Genomic DNA, 6,557 nt, shown 5'->3' with positions numbered 1-6,557 from the left:
ATCCGCACGAATGAATCATAAATAATTACAGGAAAAGAGTGACAGTTTTCCGAGATTTCCTCGCCATTCCGACATGTTGTTGGAAAATGACCGGTACCATTGAAGCCTAAATTATCATGAAAAACTCGGTTAGGCATCCCTCGACGAGTATATCTTGAAATCTGAAGGATTCAAAGGGAGAAGCGCTGCAGCAGCCCGTCGCTCAGCATCCGTTGCAACGTCTCCGGAGGTTGTGCGTCACTTTGTCGCCGACCGGAAGCACACTATTCCAGTAATCCACGATCCGCACCGCCGTCCTTGTAAAGTGCCTTGCCCTACGACTTGCATCCCAACGTGTTCGTAGACCATAAGGACGATCGTACCGCGAGATGAAAGAATGGCGACTCCGAGGGTGGCCCGATTCGGTATCCGGTGGAATCCTCTTCCTCCTCTTCTCTCTCCTCCCCCTCCCCCTCCCCCACCCCCGCTACTTCCCCTCCGTCTCCTCCTCCTCCGCCTCCTACTCCTCGTCGTCCTCCGCAACTCTCACGCTTCGTGTCGTACATTTTTTAGAAAATGGCCGCCACGTACCCTGAGTCACTGCGGGCAGCGACCTGTCCCAGGTTTCTCGCAGGTGTGGCGCAGAACTTTCCTCGATGTTTCCTGAGGTGTCGACGGCATGCGAGGGTATACCTAGGAGGCACAATAAGATATTGCTGCAGAATAATTATCACCGAAAAGGTCAGAACTTGATAGAGGAAAACCTGGCCGTGCGTATCCTTGTACATGCTGGGAAAAGGAAAAGCTAAGCCATTCCACAATCCCAGGTCCTGTGAAGTCCGTGAACCCAGAAGCTGCAATAACTTCAGTGACGTCTTGCCGCGAATTCTGGGCTGCGCCTGGATTTCGTTTTGTATTTCAATCGCCTTGTTTGAGCTGCTTGGGTGGATTTTGCAAGTGGTAAAACCACTCCACAGATCACTAGATCAGCTCTGTGATCCTTTCCTTCCGCAATCGCGCGACGTGCCGACGGAACAAAAAATAAATGGTAGATAAACCGCGGTTTGGAATCTTCAAATTCGCATTCAGTAGTAAATATTCCTATCCAGGTGTAAGATCCATCCAGGATCAAACAAAGGTTATCGGTTGTTTTGCTTTAATGCAAAATGATCACAAGAGTGGGCGAGCGGTGCAGTTCTACACGCGTATTTAGAGAAAAATCCATACATCTCGCGGATCTAACACACAGACAAGACCTTGGACAAGTTTTCTCTTAAACGCAATGCGCATCGGAGAAAAAATACTTTTTTCGTTAGTGGCAAATATCTCGCCGTTTAGCAGCTTAGGCGAAACCTGGGACTGGCCTGTGTATTCTGTCGGTGACTGAAGTTAAAGGCAAATATTACCAGCGCGTGTAAATTGGCCCAGTCACTACGTCTGGCCGTCGCGATGCTCTCAGACCGCCGGACGACCGTTCAAATTCTTGGACGCACGCGGGGGAGACGCTCTTTTCGGTGCGCGTCCGAGTGTCTGTCGCAGGAAATCTGACTAACGCCTGTGCAATGCGGCGTCGCACGCGAAACTGACTACCTGCTGGCCTCTAGGAAAATTCGTCCCCAAAACAAAACGGACAGCAATTATCGACCGCTCCTGGTACAAGAATTTCTCCTCTGATTCACGAAGGAGCTGGGCTACTGAGAAGGCTAAGCCCTTGGGAATTTCTAGGGGTACTTAGGTGAAGTTGATGAAATCAACGTGACGTGTTCAAGCCGGTGAATGATCGTGTCACGGAACTTCTTATTGTAAGACTATGTAAGATATCACAAAACAAGAGATACACACGCAGTCTTGATTCGCTAGCGAACGCGATTAACAAGAGAATAACTTACACTTATCTTTTGAAAAAGATATACAATCGTCCGTCGAGATAATGAAACAAAGTACGGAATCAAATTCACTCGAATATACCGGGATTGGGTTAATTCGTTAGAATAAGGGATACTTCGAGATGTTTGGAAACGCCAAATTTTTCAGTCCTACGAACATTCTCATTTCAAGCAGTGATCGAGAAATCGGTGCCCAATTTCGAATCTATGTAGATAAATAAAACTTGATATATTTTTAATTCTTTGACATGAAATCTTCTCAAATTGATTGCGAGTGGCTTAATTGAAATTAAATTTGCAAGGGTTGACTGGGTTTGAGGTAAGCATTTCATTCGATAGAGTTGTATAAGTGGAAAAAACTTCTTTATTCTATTGATATGGGAATGCAGGTGTATCCTGCAAGATCTCGATAGGTTATTTCTTGTATTGCTCGTCCCTAATTTGTTCGGACTTGCTCCAACTCGTTGGAGGTATTTCAAACAAATTTTTTTTACTTTCGTTTCTCTACCTATCTCTGCCTCACTCTCTATTTCTCACTCTCTACCCGTGTACATGTAAATGCATACATTTCTTTTTCTCCCGACCGAGGTTAGTTGTATACTCATTAGATAGACGGGGAGTTGATTCAACGCTAACGAGCCCAGGCAGTCGATACTGTACGAACTACAAAGATGCCGTGTCATTGGTTGCTGCCCTCGTTAAGCCTGTGCACGCTATACAGCCAAGTTCGCGGCGCACGTAAATCAAGACTCGTCTGGTTTAGGGGCATTTATTAATCTGCTCATACGGAGAACTTAATGTTTTAATAAATACACTGTATAGGAACAAAATCAAATGGTGTAATTTAATCTGATCAAGCACACAGCATAAAAGACGTTATGTATACTTTATATTTTTAGGCCAACCAAGCGCGAAAATGGACGTCAAATTTTGTTGCCGATGTTAAAGACGTTATCTAGTAAACCGTTGAAATGATGTTCAGCTGAACCACGTGACTGAATTATTAACTACGAGTTTGGTCGATGGTTGTTTACGCCAGTTACTTGAATCTTTAATCTGCTAAAGGCTCGGGACCAATTTTTGGAAGTGAGGTAAGTACCTGTGGTTCCAATTGAGTAAAAAATATGACATGCACGGATTTCGGTGAGATTTAAGGATGACAATATTTTTATCGTTGTAATTAATATTTGCAAAGTAAAACGGCTCGAATTTGTCAGTTTTTTACACTATATTATAGTTTGAATTACTTGCACTGTCCACGGATAACAAAAAACTATATTCTTCTCTGGGAGTATCTCATTCGGTACAACGCTGCATTATTTTAAGTGAGATGCGTCACGCTGGCTAGGGTGCACTTTTCTGTATGTAATATACCTACAGAGTGTAAACGGCGTCTTAATTTCTGAATCCTACAGCATCTTGACTTGCACTAATTGGCTTCTGATCAGCTATCCATACGTGAATCGTGGTTACTGGTAATCACGGCACATATGGATCGTGAGAATCTTGTCCGAATCACACGCATAGCGGAGTATTAGATTTCTGAATTTCAGAATTTTTTTTTTATATTATTCGTGGGGGAAAAACTCTTGATTAACATTATACGCCGTAGACTTCTGCGAAAGGTAAATATTTTGAAAAAAGTTGAGTATGGATCGTTTCCCTGTAGTTATAACTTGAGGAAGTCAGACGTGTATGGGAATGCTATGCACACCGCCTACGAAAAATAACATAGCCTAGGTGTGAATCAGCTCTTAATTCATCTCACTGTTTAAAATCGGTCTCATTAGTTGGAAGACACGAGGTGCGAAGAGATATTAAATACCAATTTTGGTATCATAATCGTGCGTGATCTTTGGCACGTGCTGCTGATTGATTCCCGTAACACGTTTTCGGTCACGGTGTGAAAAGTAGAAACTGCGATCGATAAGCGGAATCCTAAATGTTTCGTGGAAGTCGCCCGGTGCGGTGTAAACGACACGGATATATGGTACACGCATTAGAGTAAAACGCATTTACCCCGTTTGACAACATGGTTATTACAGGCATGATAATTGGAAAGAGTCGATTCGGTCAGTGCTTTTGAAACATATACGGACAACAATGAGTATGAAAACAGCAAGAGTCAATACAAATCCTTAACCGAGCCAAGCTAAACGCACAATACGAAGAAGTGATTATTTTTATTCCTCCTCAACGGCGTAGTCACTAATAATTATCGTTGACCTGGAAGTTAAAAAGTACGAAGGTATCCCTGGCGAGCACCAGCTGGCGCGTAGGTATGTACATGCCCCCAGGGAATAAATATATTAACGCGAGAGGCAGCGCTGGCCCTGACTGGCCCTCGCAGGCTGGCTCGACGGCTGCCCCGGAGACCCGGGAGTCCGGCCGGCCGGATCGTTGGGCCTACCTTCGGCTTCGGGCCCGTTGCCGGTTAGCCCGCAGTTCGCGTATTCGCCCGTTTGCCCGTGCGTTGCATTGGGCTCCTTTGGCGTTCGACGGCGCAGACAGCGCGTCGCCCCGCCCGTTGTAAAGCCGTTATCGTACTTAAAGTCGCTGCTGCGTGCGGATCGTCAAACATCGTAATATGTATACGTTATGTATACGTCCGCCGACGCATACGCCCACCATAAACATATAAATCATCAAAATAGCAGAATAAAGCTGGACGAAAACGGCAGAGGGCTGTCTTCTCATACATATGTGCGATACGAACGTTCCTAATAAAGTTGCTGCACGTGTGAAGCGCTGTAATATCGGCGACAAAAAAGTAGGTTGATCAGTAAAAATAAAGCGATATTATTACGATACTTAAACACGAGTCGTAACATCGTCACTTGCTGTACACTCCGCCGTTCAAAGACTTGCAACTTAACTGCAATTTAAGATCACATTGGTAGGTATGTATAAAATAAACAGGAAGAATTGGAGCAGTATGTGTATGCAATAAGATGGGACCGAAGTTGTCTAAAATTATGGAAACACAAAATAAACGGATCTCAATTTTGAAGTGGAGATATTTGTTAATTATGTGATTGGAGGAAACCAAACCCGGCAATTTGTTATCATTGGTAAACGAATGACTTCAGTTGGTCAACATTCAATTAGGAATTTTTGGTCAAATGGTTAGGTAATATCAATCTTACCTTCGTTACATTATACGATAGGATTATCTTTCCGAAATTGAATTTAATCTATCGAGGGATTCGGGAAATCCATCCTTCATTACAATTACATCGAGCTACATTCACTCGTGATGCAAAATACCTTTGCATACAAGTGGTTGGACTTGGTCCTATCGAATGTGCAAATGAGATGTGAGGTTTAGTTTAGCATACTATTGGCCACCAGATGTCTTATAAACAAAATCTGTGCATCCCTTAGATAATAATAGTCTCAGTGAAAACGTTGACCGGAGATATGTGAAAAAGTTCACAGCTTTATGGACTTTCGTGCGTCAAGCTAGCTGTACCAGTCTTTTAGAATTACCCACTAATCCTAGATGAACCTGAATAAATGAGTTGGCAATGATAAGAAATTGCGACATCGCCAGAACTACCACCAATGTTTGAGCCCGATACAGCTAATTTGGCCAAACTGGATGAGATTACATACCTTCGGTCCACGGATCAGTTGAAAACATACTTTTGAGAAGAATTTTGTAACTTTATCCTAGGTTGGAAATTCTTCTTCCCTTATGATTATACCCCTTATCTCTGGACTCCCGTTTGACGTGTCTCTCGTTTAGTAGCGCCCTCTGACGATTTGAAATTACTTTTGAAGATACCCTGGACGGTAAATGCAGGTCGGTTACCGACCAGCAGTACTCGGCTGTGCTGAGCATTATAAAAACAGTGGATAATACAGAGCATATTTACCGTAGCGAAGTGCCATTGTAGTGGTCGAAATTGAACAAATCACAAACATTAAAGAATTATGTTATTGCACACTTCATACGCTTTAAATTTAAGGCAGAACGTTGTTTGCCAATATTCAATTTTGATAACGATGAGTGAATAATAACTAGTGTCTCATGTGATACTTACACACAGGGATAACAATTAGAGGACGGCTAATTTGCGGCCGAATCGGTTACGTTGGCAATAAAGGTGGCCTGAGGACTGAAGATTGCCAAAGCAGCTAGCATTTGTTTTGAAACGACAAAAGAGGTCGACGGGCGCGGGGATAATAGCAGTGCCATATTTCTACTAACTCTTGTCACATATTAACTTGGTTGGGAACAGTGGAAAATTTCGGTACTGAAGCTCCTAGTCCCATCCCTCACCGGGTGTCAAAGAGCTCCATTTGGCTGATTGTCTTCATCAGACCTTCAGTCAACGTATAGTCTGATCTATTTTATATCTCCTGCAAATTTACCGTCATATTGCAAGCATTGGGCTTGAATTGGCACGACTCGATTTATTAAACGACGAAATCATTACCTATTTACCAGTGTAAATCGGCAGCCTTAGTTGGGACATTGCGTAATTTGAACAAGCATTGCTGGATTTGTTCCCAGCCCCAGTTCTGAACAGCTTCCTGATTTTGCCGCCGGAATACGCTACGAACCGGAACTTTGAAAAGGGCTAATGCCCTGCGGACACCTAACATGACAAATAAGATGGGGTTCATGGGCAGCAACAAGCTCAGCAAAAGCAAATAGCAGTTTAGTAACTTAGCTAGATGCTGCTA

Source organism: Neodiprion pinetum, chromosome 3, assembly GCF_021155775.2.
Source record: "Neodiprion pinetum isolate iyNeoPine1 chromosome 3, iyNeoPine1.2, whole genome shotgun sequence".
NCBI classification, from domain to species: domain Eukaryota; kingdom Metazoa; phylum Arthropoda; class Insecta; order Hymenoptera; family Diprionidae; genus Neodiprion; species Neodiprion pinetum.
This window is presented reverse-complemented; position numbering follows the sequence as displayed.